Raw genomic sequence first — 16,018 nt, 5'->3', positions numbered from 1 at the left:
CCCCTCTGTTCTAGGAGTTAGGTAATCGATAATTGTCATAGAGATGGCAGTGATAATAGGATCTGCAAATACTAAGGCTTGGTCTGAGCATGTCACTGATGGGATGGAGAAGTGGGCTCACAGGTGTGTGTGGGACGTCGATGAGCAGGGCTTGCCACGAACTTTCCATTTTTCACGAAGACTCGGGGGCTCTGAGATACGCAGAAGCCCGGCTGCTGACACAGGTAGTGCTGAGGATCTGGCTGGGTCTGGCTTTCTTCCAGCCTTCTGTTCTCCAGTGATGCTACCTGGGCTTTTTTAGGTAAAGAAGAAAAGATGGACAGAGGACCTGTGCCGGGGATAAGTTGAAAAGTCTTACTCTCTGGTCTCTAGGTCATTTATCTTCCAGAGGGCAGACTTAGGATCCATGTCGGCAAGAATTCAGCATTCTGGGGTCACCATGCCTCATGGGTGCTCACTGTGACCTACACCATCCCCGAGCTCCATCCCACGTGCTCCCTGTGATCCTTGTCTTCCTCCTGATCCACATATTTCTGTGATCCATGTCCTTGCTGAGAGCCGTATGCTCCTTGTGATCCATGTCTTCCTTGCCATCTACGTCCTCCCTGAGATCCATATCCACCTGTGATTCTTGTCCTTGTGATCCACGTCCTCCTTCTGATCCACATCCTCTCTCTGGCCCCAGTCTTCCCCATGATCCACATCCTCTGCACGATCCATATCCTCCCCATGATCCATGTTCTCCCCATGATCCACATCCTTTACATAACCCACATCCTCCCAAAAATCTATATACGTCCTCCCTATCATCCATGTTCTTCCAATGACCCACATCCTCCCTATGATCCACAACTGCTGCATGATCCAGATCCTCTGTGTGATCCACATCCTCCCCATGATCTACATACATCCTCCTCGTGATCCATGTCCCAGGATCTGCAGTCCCAGGACAAGCTGTAGCTCTCCACTGAAGTCCATCCTAGTCATAGCAGATGGGGCAGTTGCTCCCTTCTTGGACACAAGCCTTCTGGGCTCTTGAGGCCGGATTACACCCTGATTAGGTGAGACACCAATGAAGGCCGGCCCCAAGCAGTGAGCAGTTTCTCCCATGACTTGAGTGTGTCTCATTTCCTTGCCTTTCCTATGCTATGCCTGTCTGAAACCCTCTTCCCATTTGCTCCATCAGCCAACTCTTGCTCCATCCTCTGAGTCACTTCACACTCCTCCCTTCCCCAGGAAGCTCACCTCGGCACCCCAAGTCTGCATAGGTGTCATTTCTCTGTGCTCCTACAGCCTCGGGCTTGTGCTAGGACAACCCCTGGGACTGTGTCATGTCACGTGACAGTCTCCTCCATCAGACTGTGAGCTTTCTGAAGGCAAAGATCTTTGCCATCCATGTATCCGGCCTCTTCTTAGAATCCGTTGTGGCTAATCAGATGGGACCTGACATTCCAGTGACTTCACACAACACAGGTGAATTTCGTGCTCACATTCACATTTGGTGCCGGACATCCAATTCTCCCTAGCCATGTTCCTTTAAGTGTCACCGGGAGGATCCTGGCTCCTTCCACTTGGCTGTGCCATCAGGAGCCCACAGCTTCCTTCCTTCCCAGTGATCACATGGGATGATATTTGGGACCCGGCCTGGGAGGACCTGGCCTCACTGCTTGTCCCAAACCCAGCCACGTGTCCCAGCCCAGCTGCACGGGAGGCTGGGAAATACCGAGGTGTGTGTGGGACGTCGATGAGCATAAAACATCTTGAACGACGGCCTGGAGAGGTTGGCTTCAGCTCTGTTTCAGGGAGGACTTCTCAACAACCGGAGTTCACGATGAACTGAGCAGTCTTCCTCGGCTCCAGAGTTGGAGGACGGGCTAGCGGACGGGAAGAAAGTTGCTTTCCTTCACCCCAGCCAGAGGCGTGGGTTCAGACAAAAATCAGCTTTCCGAAAACAAGGGGCCAGGCCCTGGAAATTCCGTTTAGCTCCGTCAGTGCTGAAGAAGCGCCGTGTTCCCAGCTCCGAGCATCCTTTGTCCTCCCGGAGCACCCGAAGCCTGGAGAGGTGACTTCTTTATTCTCGGGAGCTGCTATTTATAACTTCCAAAGAACCCTTACTCCTTTGGTTCTGTACTGAGGCTCAGAAAAGCGAGTGGGCCTCCCCCAGCCGCCCTCCCCCCACCCCAGGCCCCTATCTCCCCCCAGAGCTACCCCGTAAATAAAGGATGAAAGGCCCCGTAATTATTACCATTCGACAACACAGAGACTGTCAAAACCAGGAGTCCAACAAAAGCCTTTACATAAATCACAGCTGATACAATGGCTCTTGGCTGAAGGGGAGAGAGGCTCGGAGTCTCAGTGCCGCTGTCGAAAGCAGGTCTGTGTTCGGGGGAGGCACCGCCAGAGTCAGCGGCCTCTGGGGAAGAGACAGGGCCTGGCGTCTGAACACAGGCCAGCCCGGCAACCTGCTTCCCCGACCGGCCGTAGAGGCCACAGCACGAGAATGAAACTCCGGGGGCAGGTTCCAGATGTGAGAGCTCCGTGGTGCCAAGTGGCCCAGACACTGGGGACGGTGCAGGCACAGCTGTATCCGCAGCAGGTTGCACCCCGGGCTGCGGGATGCACCCCGGGAAGACGTGCAGGCCCTGCGGTGGTGCAGGCGGGGCCATCTGTACCAGGAGACAATTCAGGTGGTGGAGACAATTCAGGGCCCTGGGGTCCAGAAGGGGGGCATTGGAGTCCGCTGTTATGCTCAGAGGAAGCTTCCTGAAGGTGGGCGCGCCTTGTAGGAACAGCGATGTCCTGATAGACAGAGAGGAGATGGGCCCCTCCGGGTCGAGCCATGTGGCTGAGTCAGGCCTTGCGTGCAGCACGGACCACGTTTCTCAAGAATGTGTGCACAGAGCTGGAATACCATAGGGATCTCCGGGGGGAGGCCTGTTCCTGGGGGAGGATGGAGACTCCTCAGGGCCAGGAGCAACTCCAGAGAAGCAGGGAAATTGGTAAGAGAGCTTATGTCTCTGGGCACAACAATTATTCCTTTTGACCGGGCCATTCAGCGGCATGTCAGGAATTCAGTTTACCAAATGCCCATGACCCCTCTTAGGTGCCCTGCTCCTCCTGCTTCTTCCTCGGGAGGTGAACGAGACATTGTCCTTAAGGTGTCTGGTCTAGGGCACGAGGAACCGGAACAAGAGCTGGAAGGCAAGGTGCTCAGGGCAGACAGATGTGCAAGGAGGCGGCGGGGGGAGGTGTGGCCCTGAGTCCAGCTTCCTGGCTTTGCCTCCCAGCCCAGCTGTTTGTGGGCTTGGTGCTCTCGGGTGATTTATCTATGCTCTCGGGGCCTCGTCTACATCAGAATATTAATGGGGGTGATGAGGATAAAAAAGAGAATCAGAATGATGTCTGGTGTCTCGTCACGACTCTTATTTTAAATTGCTTAGACAGCAACAGTTTATCAAGCATGTCAACATCTGCCCGTCACGTGCCGGAGCTAATCCAGTCTCCGCATCTGAAGGTGAGCAGCCTGAGCCACCAAGGGGAAAGCTGGTGTCCCCAAGTCCCCATGGCTGGAGGGGCAGAGCCAGCGCTCGTCCCATGCTGTGTGTCTTCTCTTCTAAGGCGAGTGCCGCGGGGTAGGGGTAGGGGGTTTCCTCTTTGGTGCTGGGGTGGTGAGCAGGGTGCTCTGAGCTATTGTACAGTTTTGAGGGGACCCTTCGGTGAGCTGGGAGCCTCATTTGCTGCAGCAAGGCTCCAACACGAGTCAGATCTGACTCTTCCCAGAGTGGGGCTTTTCTGCCCAGGGGCAGCCCTGACCCCCTGTAGGAATGCACACCCATGAGCTTAGGCACCTTCTCCAGAGATGGCCCCTTGCTGGGGCCCAGGGACACCCATGTGGCTCAGGGGGCTGCTTCCTTCTCCATGTGGATCCCTGTGGCCCTGGGTAGAAGCATACTTCTGGGGATGGTACAGTCTCCATTGGTGTCTCCTGGGGCCTGGATAGCCTCATCCTCTCTCACCCAGAGTGGCTGCATTCCCACCAGGCTCTCTACTACATTCCACCTCCATGGAGCCCCTAGGTTAGCCTCTGGGCCATCCTACTGAAGGGTCCCCTTTGGATTTGTAAAGCCCCATGACATTACCTGCAAGACACAGTCTGGCCTTCAGAGTGAAAGCAGGACCAAGTAGGGTTACGTGGCGGCCCCTTCCGCAGAAGACACATCCTGGACAGGTGGCAAGGGGTTTTCCAAACAATGGCTGTGGCTCATTAGTGAGTCCTGATGTCAGTCTGGTAAGCCAAGATTTGCATTTCAAAATGTCAAATAGTGTAGAAAATAGGAAATGGAGTGCATCGCACGTGGTAAGTTCTGAATTATTTCAGTCAACTTCTGTGTGGCTATATCTGTGGGGGGATGTGATATAACAATATTTTGCTATTACGTGGCTAAGAAAGGTTCACATCTCTTCCGCGGTGTTTCGGGTTCTGAAAGAGATTCAGCTCCCGAGTTCGGGTGGGTTGGGGTCCAGAGTGCTCCGGGTCCCCGGGCAAGGTGCCTCTGCCTCTGTTGCATGAGGCCAACAACACGTGGCTGCTAGGGCCGCCGTGAGCATCACAGGAGACAAAGCCGGGCGGTCGGATTGGTGCGTGGAGGAAGCCCAGGAAGTGCTCACTCCCTGGTGCCTTTCCCCACCAGGCTGCAGCGGGGCAGGAGGGGGCTTCATGGTGAAGCAAGCCTGTTGGTGTTCACTCTCTCCCCTTCCTCCACCAGCGCTGTGGGCCAACCCACCCCCACGGCAGCGTCGCTTGGTGCCAGGCTGAGCTGCCAAGAGCTCTCTCAGAGGCCCCTGTGCCCTGGACCCACTGTGGGTAAGTCACCCCCGTTTCCACGTGGGGGCTGCAGACACTGTGGGCCTGCCCTCAGGCTAGAGTAGAGCCTGGTGCCGAGGCTTGGGGTGGGGTCACAGCTAGAACGGGACATCTGTCCGTCCGTCTGTCTGTGGAGCCGCACAGGGTGATTGGACCACCCTCTGCTCTCCTGTTCTCTCCCCTTCACGCCACCTGACAGCCCTACACAGAAAGCCAGCCTCGCCAGACCTGCCCCCTGAGTTGGTGGCACGGGGGAAGATGAGGGAATTAACTTCTGGCCTGCTGACAGGGGTGCAGCCTGCCAAAGCCGCCCGGGGAATTTGGTTCCTTTCCTTTGCTGACTTTGTGCCAGCCACAAGAGCGGATTAAGCAGGGAAATTCTGCATGGAGAACTCTCCCCCTTGGCGCTCCAATCCCATTGTCTCCTGAGAATGACAGCCGCTGGTGGTGCCAACGCACACCGCTCCACTGGCACGTCCCCAGAACAGATCAGCTTCCCGTTCCTGAAAAGAGGGATTTGTTAAAGAACTGGAGTTAAAAGAAAGGAGGAGAGGCAGGAGAGGATGAGGCCACGGAGTCAAAGTTATGCCGGGTCTGTTAATTAAAGGAGCAAGGCCTCTGAGGCTAATGCCCATGCCAGGGCTTTGCAGACCCCTCAGAGGGTGACTTCGGTCCTGCCCACCCTCCCTGAGCACCTGCTGCGTGCCAGGCATTGGGCTCGGTGCTGGTCGGTGGTGTGGACTTGAATAATGAACCTCCTGAAGAGAGATGCATAAAAGAGTCCTTTCCTGCTAGCTCTCAAGAATCCAAAACCCTGGGCTTAAAATAGCTAATATTTATTGAGCACTTACTATGTGCCAGGTACTGTTGTCAGCTTTTTATCCCCATCAGTTAATTTAGTCACTGGAACCCAACAAGGTCCATATTGTTATTATTATATCACTACTTTGAGCATGAAAACACCTAGAGCACAGAGGGGGGTGGGCTGTAAAGGTTAACAACTGATCTCTGGAAGAGTTACAAAAATTAAAACAAGCCCCAGTCACAGTGTTTGCGAATTTCTGTGATGTCGTGATGTCCGTTCACCTACCATGCCTGGTTTTAAGCTTCCAATGTGACCTCGTTGGGCATGGAGTTGGGAAGACGCAGGCATGTGGTCCATGAAAGAGCTCTGGAGCACCAGTGGATACTAAAAGGCCCGTGCAAGCTCATGCAGTAAGTGGCACAGCCGAGTACTCCAGTTCCTGAGCCCACTCTCTCCATCACCGGGCAGCCCCAGCTGTGGTGTCCCAGGGAAGGGGCCACATGGAGAGGCCGTAGTTCTGGAGACTAAACGAGCTGGGGTGTGATGCATCCCAAGAACTCTGAATTCCCACCTTGCCGGGGTCCTTCCTTGCCCCTGCTCTTGCTTCGTTGTTCTCCCCTCCGAGCAGCTGGACCCCAGAACTCCTGCTTTCTGAGGACTTGGGTACACCACAAGGTTTCTGATGCAGAACAAAAAATGTTGAGACACCTTTGGTCCCAGCTGAAAAAAAACAAACTCTGCAACCACTGATGAGGTCTTTAAATCTTCTCTTTGTACATCCTTTTCATTTCATTATCACAGCATGCTTGAGACAAATAGAGTTACAATTTGTCAGTACAAGAGTGAAAAGATAGTCTCCTGCTGCCAGTTCCCCCTTTTGTGTATCCTGCATGCTGGCTGACTTGCCTTCTGGAATCCAGTTATCATCCCCACTGTCTCCTGCCAGAAATCTTCAGTAGCCCCCATTACCTCCAGAACAAGTCCGAGCTGTTTAGTTTGACATTCAAGACCTGCCAAGATCTTAAGCGTCCGCACATCCATCTTCCATCCATCTGTCCATCCATCCATCCATCTACCCACCTATGCATCCATCCATGCACGCATCCATCCATCAATTAAACATGCACTCAATAAATACTGAGTGCCTACTATGTGACAGGCAGGCGGTCTACTGGGTGAAATATAATGTCCCAACTTTATCTTCTATTACCTTCCATTCACTTACTCATACCATCCATCAATCATTATCGAGCATTTATCATATGCTAGGTTCTAGGGACACAAAGATAAACAAGACACTGACTCTGCCTTTTTTTAAAAAAAGATTTTATTTATTCATGAGACACACACACACACACACACACAGAGGCAGGGACACAGGCAGAGGGAGAAGCAGGCTCCATGCAGGGAGCCCGATGCAGGACTCCATCCCGGGACTCCAGGATCACTCCCTGAGCAGAAGGTGGGGCGCTAAACCGCTGAGCCACCCAGGGATTCCCACTGACTCTGCTTTTGAGTCCTATCTCGGATGTCTGATTGTTTACTCTTGCCAAAATATTTTCCTGCTTCTGTGCTTTTGTGCACACCATTTTGTCCACCTGGGAGGCCTTCTTTACCTTTCTGAACATCCAAATTTTCTTCATAGTTCAAGGCCGCAATGATCCTTCCTTCATGAAGCTTCTCCTAGTCTCCTGAACTTCCTAGTCAAGCTGGACCCCATCACGCCTTCCCTGGACTCCCACTAGGGTCTTTCCCCCCACCCCCCATTAGGACTCTCTTCTTCCTGTTTTGTCCTAAACCCATTTGTATGGGTTAGCTCTGAGATTCAGTGGACTCACACTCACATCTCCTCAGGGAGCAGGTGAGCAGGAAGTGCCATTGAGATGAATGAGGGAGAAAACCTAACGGTGAGAAAACGCTGGCTTCTCTTTGTTGCCAAGTCCCTACTCTTGGCACAAGGGTACAATGAACACAAGGGTTCTCTTCGCAAATAGAAAACCACCCTAGGGCCATTTGTGTTCCTTACAAATTGCATGATGTATCTTTTATTCCTCTCTTACATTTTTAATAGTGGTTTTATTAAAATGACAATTGCTCCGGGGAGCAAATTAAAACATTCAAACATAAGTTATTAGAACCTGAAGAAACCTGAAAGATCTTTTGGTTTTAGCTCCTGATTTGAGATCCGAAACAATGTGGCCCAGAGTGGCAAAATAACTTACTCAGATTACCCTGTGAGTGATCACAGTTAATTGTATAATACACCATAGTGACCATTCATAGAGGGTCATTCATTCCACTACTCTGCAAGGCGACTATGTGCCAGGCCAGAGATGATTCTAAACCATCAAGAGAAAGGTAAGATGTATTGGTGTGTAGTCTGATTCTGTAGAAGTGTGTTCATTAAGACTAACAAAAATGGAAGCAAATGACAGCTCATAGCAGGTACATTTCAGTTATCTGGAAAAATAACTCTGCGAAGTGCTCCGTTTTATGTGCTAAGACAGCAGTGAGATGTGGTCATATAAGCCAGTGACCATGTGTCCTGATGTCCAAGGGACAATCCAGGTACTCCTCTTAACATGGCACCATTATTAATAGTCCCTGCATCCATCCTCAAAGGCGTGCTGGTTTGGACCACAAATTATATGGTCATCCTCTATATAAAGCTGTAGTTTGTGTTCGATTTGTACCTTTATGATTACAAAAACAGGTTTCCATTAATGGTGTGCTCTAAGCAATGTGCTGCTGACCTTTCTGTTACTGTGGAACCAAGGATATTTCCAGGCTGACCACCTATGGGGAGCCCTGGGGAAAGCATCAGAGGTGTCGGACGATGCCCTCTTTCCTCTCAGTGTCTCTTTACTGTGAAGATTTTCTATTCACAAGTTCTATGGCACATCCTTTCAAATCTCAGGAAAGGAAAAGGAACCCATAAAAGCAGGTCAATCAGTTTTGCCAAAAATAGAAGGTACGAGGATTCTTGCGGGTGGGGCGATGCAGGGTGTTGCTGGAGTTTCATGGGCCAAATGCAAGTCATCTCAGGTACTTTTACATAAATAATAAATAAATAAATAAATAAGTAAGTAAGTAAATTCCCTCCCCATCTTCCTACATGAACTTGTCATTAGGTAAATTGCTTCAAAGTATTAAGTGAATCATAAAATTGTCCAAAAATATGCTTTGCCAATTGTAGATACTCAAAAGGTTGAATTCTCTTTTACTGTGCAACTCTCATTCTTTGGGGTTGGTGGGAATAAAGATGACCTGAAGGAGGCAGAGGGGATAACTCATCTCAGGGCTCTTGAGAACACTGATCAGGGGCTCTAACTGACATCATGGCACCCATCCTCGAGTGCATCTTTGTAGAAAGAGTTGGTATTGTGGACAAGGTGTCTTGGATTGTGGGGAAAATATTAAGGCCTAATTCCGTTCTATGTCTTGCTTCGTGGCAGTTGTTTCTTAGCTGGGTTTCAGCCTCTAGTCTGTACCCTCAAACCATATTTTTTCTTCTGCAGTCTGAGAGACTTTTCTGGAAAGACACACAGTCCGGGAAGAACCTGGCTTTCAACAGCCTGGGGTCCCACTGCCTGCTGAAAGACTGAGTATCCCTAAGCCCTCAACCACCGGCCCCTGTGTTTCTCACTTGCTTCATTTTTCAGTATAAAATGTCTCCAATTGTACACTCTGAAGTCACAGTAGAAGCAAAGGCATGCATCAGAATCAAATGGTAACCCTTGCCACCACCTGGCAAGGGGTCTGCTGGCACTTTTCAAGCCTCACTTGGGCTTCAGAACAAATGTGTTTAAGAAAAGACTCTTGAAACCAACTTCCCTGTGAGCAGAGGAACTTCTTTTTTCTCCACTTTCCCATCTGACCACACATATCCAACCATTCATCCACCCACCTGCACATTCTTTCATTGCTTGCTTGCTCTGTGCCAGACACTTGAGCTCTGTAGTGAGAATAGTGACCACAGTCCTTGGCCTCAGGACACTCAGAATCTAGTAGGAAATGGCTATTATGAACATGCTGTCCATTGCCTGGGATCATGCAGTGTCCTCCACTCAGAATGACATTATTCATATTCTAACTAGAAAAAGCCTTCATTGTTCCTGAGACCTACCTGAGGCACTTCTTTCTTAAGTCATTTGCATCTCTCCTGAGCAAGAATGTGGAGTCCTACAGCCCCTGAAAAAATCTTGTAGAGTCAGAGAGATCCACAAGCATCTTTTTACCCCTTCAATGCCCATGGGACCTTGAACAAATCACTTAATCTCTGTAGGTCTCGGTTTCCAAAGCTATAAAATGGGAATGATGGAAATTGGGGCATCTCATCTCCGTATGGGGTTCAAATAAATGTCTAAATGCCTATGACCACTGATGTTCTGCTGATTCATCCATTCCCTGAACATTTCCTGGAACCTGCTCTGTGGGGCAGACCCTGCATTCAGATTTAAGTCGACTGTTCCCACAGGGAGCACAGAGTGGGGAACATTCATAGAACAATCTCCATGCAGTGTGAAAAGTACGATGGGAGAAACCAAGGCAGGGCATCATGGCAACATGGGAAGGGTGTCCTCCAACACAAAAATCACATGATTTAAAGGAACAGGAGCAAACACTTACACCACATTCTGTGTTCTGCACTGTTCTAAGAACCTTAAATGCATTAGCCCATTTAAATCTCACATTTATTACCCCACTTCGAAGTAGATACTTTTCTTAGCCCATTATATAGATGGAAAAAACTTAGCCAAAGATGATGTGAACAAAATTGTTAGAGGTAGGATGTAAATCTCTTGTGCCCTTTATAAACCAGGGCCACTGGTAGGAGTGAGTGGGCATCACACCTGACTGGGACAGAGCAAGACTGTTGACCTGAAGAGAGCAGGGGAAGGTGAGCAGAAGGGGACAAATCCCTGAGGTCGAGTCCCTGAGGGCATGCAGCCTTTTGAAGAAGTCTATAGTTCCCAAGGCTTCTCTCTCTCTCTCCCTCTTTTTTAAAAGATTTTATTTATTTATTCATGACACACACACACACACACACACACACACACACACACAGAGGCAGAGACACAGGTAGAGGGAGAAGCAGGCTCCATGCAGGGAGCCCGACGAGGGACTCGAGCCCGGGTCTCCAGGTTCATGCCCTGGGCTGAAGGTGGCACTAAACCGCTGAGCCACCTGGGCTGCCCCCAAGGCTTCTCAAAGCAGGATGATCTGGAGTAAGGCCAGGCTTTCTAGGAACGTGGATCTTGCTTCCTTTCTTATCCCCCCCCCCCCCCCCCACCCCGCCAAGTCTCTCCTTCTATTTCTGGGAACACAGCCACACTCTGGGACAGTGGCCTTGAACAAGGTGGGCTTCAAACAATGGTCAGAGGCTAGATTATGTTTTGGTTTGGCCAGTCATAACATTCCCTGGCTATGCTAGCATGTTCTGAATCTAACACACTGGAGAGGGTGTGGGAAGAAAGCAACCATTCTTCTAGGCATTTCTTTACCTATTGAACTCTTGGATATATTATAAAAAGTTGCCAAGTGGCTAAGTGACATATTCTCTTTTTCTTTTTGTCTTTATGACCCTAAAAATTTGGGTATTTGGCATCATTCAGTCAACAATCGATGCAATTTGCCCTGAGCTGCTCTTTGCTAAGATTCTAAGCTGGGTTAAATCAATGATCTCTTTTCTTGTCTCTCAGATTAGATTGCTTTGGGGAATTTTTCTTTGAAAAGCTTTTATTGATTTTTCCCCAAAGAAGAAGTGACACATTGGATTCTAAATGCAATTCCCTTTCAGAGTTGCTGTGGGAGCCACATAGTGAGTCTAGAGCAACCAAAGTCTTGAAGTTGAAAGAGTGCACAGAAGCCATCCACCCAGCAGCTCTCATCTCTGCTCGGTCACCAGAGTCACACGGTAGCTCCAGAGACAGAATCACGGCAGCAGCAGAATGAGTACATCAGATTCTTCGGTGGGGGGGTCTAGGCATCTGCATCTGAAGGATGTCCCCAGATGTTTCTGTAGCACGTTATGTGAGGACCTCTGGAGCTGCTGGTCTACCCAATAAGAGAGCCACCAATAACTCTAACGTTGGCACTGCACACATCTTTTTTTTTAATAATAAATTTATTTTTTATTGGTGTTCAATTTGCCAACATACAGAATAACACCCAGTGCTCATCCCGTCAAGTGCCCCCCTCAGTGCCCGCCACCCATTCCCCCCCACCCCCCGCCCTCCTCCCCTTCCACCACCCCTAGTTCGTTTCCCAGAGTTAGGAGTCTTTATGTTCTGTCTCCCTTTCTGATATTTCCTACCCATTTCTTCTCCCTTCCCTTCTATTCCCTTTCACTATTATTTATATTCCCCAAATGAATGAGAACGTATAATGTTTGTCCTTCTCCGATTGACTTACTTCACTCAGCATAATACCCTCCAGGTCCATCCACGTTGAAGCAAATGGTGGGTATTTGTCGTTTCTAATGGCTGAGGAATATTCCATTGTATACATAAACCACATCTTCTTTACCCATTCATCTTTCGATGGACACCGAGGCTCCTTCCACAGTTTGGCTATTGTGGACATTGCTGCTAGAAACATCGGAGGCACTGCACACATCTAAGGAAGCAGGTGGAGGTTGAAATCCAGCCCAGGCTCTAGAGGAGGGACACGTTTTTCTTTGTGACTTTGTCAGCCGGTGAGATGTGCCAGTAGGGGTGCATCCATGCAAAGGGGGACATTTTCCTGATTTTTATAAGTTCCCTGTAGACTCCTAGGGGCATTGCTAAGTTCTTGAATACTGTGATGTTAAGGACCCTCCTGATTAATGGTCATATTGGACCGCTCCAGAGACAGCACATTCCACTGTGGGAACCATATGATTGTTAATTCTGTCTCTTCCTGTGACTGTTTATTACCTGCAACCATGCTCTGAACCCCTGGAACCCCATGGAACCCACACAGTCCCTCTTCCCCAAGGGTACCCTCAAGGACATGAGACTAGTCAACATGTTCCCTTTGGTCTTGGTCTCTTCTTCCGCATACTTCAACCATTTCCAGAATAACCGGCTTTTGGGTTCTTTTCCCCAGTTGTAGAAGCCTCCTATTACTTGTATCATCCATTGGATGGACACATCATACATTCATGTGTTCATTCATTCATTCATAAGGGCATGCATATGCCAAATATCTAACAGTCACTCAACAGCTGTTCCTTAAGCGCCTACTACATTTTCACCTCTTCTCCAGCCTTTGGGGATATCGTGGCAAGCAACATAGAACATGTCTCTTATCTCATGGATCTTAAAGTCTAGCAGTAGGGAAGACAGATAATAGACTAACAAACCAATGAATAAAAAAGAGAGTGCTGAGCCTCAAGCTCTGAGCAAGATATTAAGGGGTTAGGAGATGAAAAAAGATAACATTCTGCAACTTGTTTACAGTCTAGTGGGGAGATTCATGCAGCCCTCAAGCTCCCATCTGGCATGCTTAATGCTGAATCCGAGGCTTGTAGGAGGTCTGTGGGACCATGGGGTGGCAAAAACCTAGGGAAGAGGAAGATCCTCTGGGATCAGGCTTCCTCAGTTACCCAATTTGACTAGATGTTTCCTTTATTGTTTTAACTTTGGTTTAGTATCCTGTTTGTAAGGTCATGCCTGGTGAAATTGCTTTTAGAGTCTGTGTTCTTTTAGGGGTAGAGGACGCTCTCCACGAGAAAAAAAAAAAAATCCCATTTTGCAATTCCCATTTCAGTCTGGTGGGCCTTGGAGCCAAAATAGTTTGTGCACTAACTACTAAGCTACGTGGAGATGTGAGATACCGGCTCCTTCAATCTGGTAGGCTTGGCAGGACAAGCTCTTGGTAACAATGACTTCCTATATACCATCCACAGTATAAAAACTGTAGCCTGTGTTTTGTCTTGCTCCGTGCCCTCTGGGGCCAATTCCAGCGCCAAGCTCCCTTTGAAGCCTCCGTGTCTGGACCAGCTTCACAGGCTCTGAAGTCAGATGAGAAATGGGCCCATTATTAATGGGGGCAAAGCATTTGCACCCTCTTCATACAGTGTGGGTGGTACTGGGCTTCCATGGAATACCCTGGGGCAGAGTGTCAGAGTGCTCAGAGCTCTAGTCCTGGGCTTGGCGCTGGCTTCTTTTGGGACTGGTTGGCATCGGGTGTCACTGTACTAGCAATGCCTTCCCTGTGTTTAGCTGCTAAGCGATGAGCAGTTACCATGGGCAGACGATCAGCTTTGGAGATCATACTTTAGGGGAGCAGATTCATTCATTGTTTAACTGATGGATTCGTTCATTCACATGTTGGTTAAGCACCTACTCTGTGCCAGATCTCTTCTTTTCTCAGGGGGCAAAGATCAAGAAGATTCTAATGGAGATGGCATGTAAGTCAATTGATGCAAACCAGAGTTATGGGTATCCTGGAAAAAAATCTGGGGAGATGGGGGTGAGGCACAATGGAGGGAGCCATCAATTCTCCCTGGCTGAGGGGCGGTTAGAAAAGCCTTCATGGAGGAGGTGGTGTCCAACGGTAGAGAAATCTGGGTGTATTACACATTCTACTCTTTTCACAAAGCTTTAGCCAAATTTCCTGGGTGACCGGATTCTGAAAACACAGGGTATGTTAATGACACTGTTGTACTTAGCACAATGTCACGAAGAGGAGAGAGAGCCCTGGTCTTGTAGTAGAGAACCCTGAGTCTGGCTTGAGTTCTCCCTTTTCTGGGCTTCTGTTTGCTCTCCTGTAAAATGGCTGGTGCAGAGGACCTCAGGCTTGTCTTATCATTTACTGAGGAGAGTAAAATGGTTGCTTGGGATGGAGGGCTCTGCCTCCTGCTGGGTTTCCCCTTGGTCCTTAAGGCCCCCACCACCACCCTCCGAGGGAAAGTGGGGCTTCAGGACACATCACATCACCTGTGATCAAATGATTTTCTAAGACCCATCCTCAGCCTTAGAGCTCAGCTCTTGGCTATCACCTCATAGCTGTGTGACCTTGGACCTGTCCCTCCCTTTGTCCTTCTCTGTGATGAGAGATGGACAAGAGAATCTAGGAGCTTGGCCCCTCCTAGCTTTACAATCTAGGACTTAGAGACCCAGCCACACTGGCTGTGTAGGCAGATTCGGTTATCGGGGAAGAAAAATGATGTTATTTATCAAGCACTTCCTGAGCACCAGGCACAGTACCGGAGGTTTTACATCTATCACTTCGTGTAAGTAGAACAAGTACCTCTTCGCGTAGCTATCATTTCCATTGTTTTGGAGATAAGAAAACAAGCCCAAAGAGGTTAAAGGACTGGACCAAAGTCTCCGGAGTGGTGTGGAGGGGCAGGAGAGCTGGAGGCAGGGATTCTTTCCCTTACTCGGGGATAACTTCTCTCATTATAATCTTTGGTACCGCTGACTGCCTGGTTCTCTTTTTCCAGGTTATCTGTTCAACACTGTGGTCTTCTGCGCAGCTGAAACCCTGGAGCGAGCTCCAGGGAACCCCAGAGCACTCTACTGTGCACAGTACCCGCTGGCCTAGAGCTGGCCTGCCTGGGCAATCAGACCACACACCCCGAGAGATGCAATGCCCATGTGAGAGATGCGTCTTGCAGGAACTGTCTGCCCTGACAGACAGAAGAGGCTGTGAGTTCCAGATGGGAGAGTCCTTGGCTGTGAGTTAGGGGAGCCTCTATTTCCTTACACATGGGGGGCAGGTGTCTTGTGTTGGAGAAACAAAGCCCATGGATCCAGTCAAAACCACCCTGCTTCGTTTTCTGGAGCAGTAAGCATTGCCTAGAAACTCGAAGGAAGGAGATACAGCTTGAGCCAGAAAGAGCAGTGTGTAAGTCCTCCACGTGTCCTCGCAGGTGTACTGCACGTAGCACGTTCACATGTGTATGAAATGCACACCTATAACCAGTGTGAATGGGTATGAATTAGGAGCGTCTGTGCCATGGGCTTTTATTATGTGAACATGTGTAAAGGAAGTCTATGATGCATGCACATGTGTTTGTGTTTTTAGGAGTATGTATATAGAACAAGAATGTACTTTGGCTATATGGTATGGATTTGCGTGCAATGTGTGGGTCCTAGAAGAAAAAAGCCTTCAAAACATGGATATGAAAACAAATCCATTGGGACTTGTGTTATTTGGGAATAGGGATCTCATTCATATTTATTCTTAGTACCTTCTTCAGGGCCTTGGTAGTAAAGAGTTCTCACTTTGGCTATCACCGTAGGCACCATGTACAGGACGGGCTGGGCTGTCTAGAATAGGCTGTCAATTTTTTTGCTGTGAGAAAAGCCCTGGTTTCAAACAGACCGAGGCCAGACTTTGATGAGAAGGATTTTCAA

The sequence above is a fragment of the Vulpes lagopus genome, chromosome 5, assembly GCF_018345385.1.
Source record: "Vulpes lagopus strain Blue_001 chromosome 5, ASM1834538v1, whole genome shotgun sequence".
NCBI classification, from domain to species: Eukaryota; Metazoa; Chordata; class Mammalia; order Carnivora; family Canidae; genus Vulpes; species Vulpes lagopus.
Note: the sequence above shows the minus strand (reverse complement) of the source record.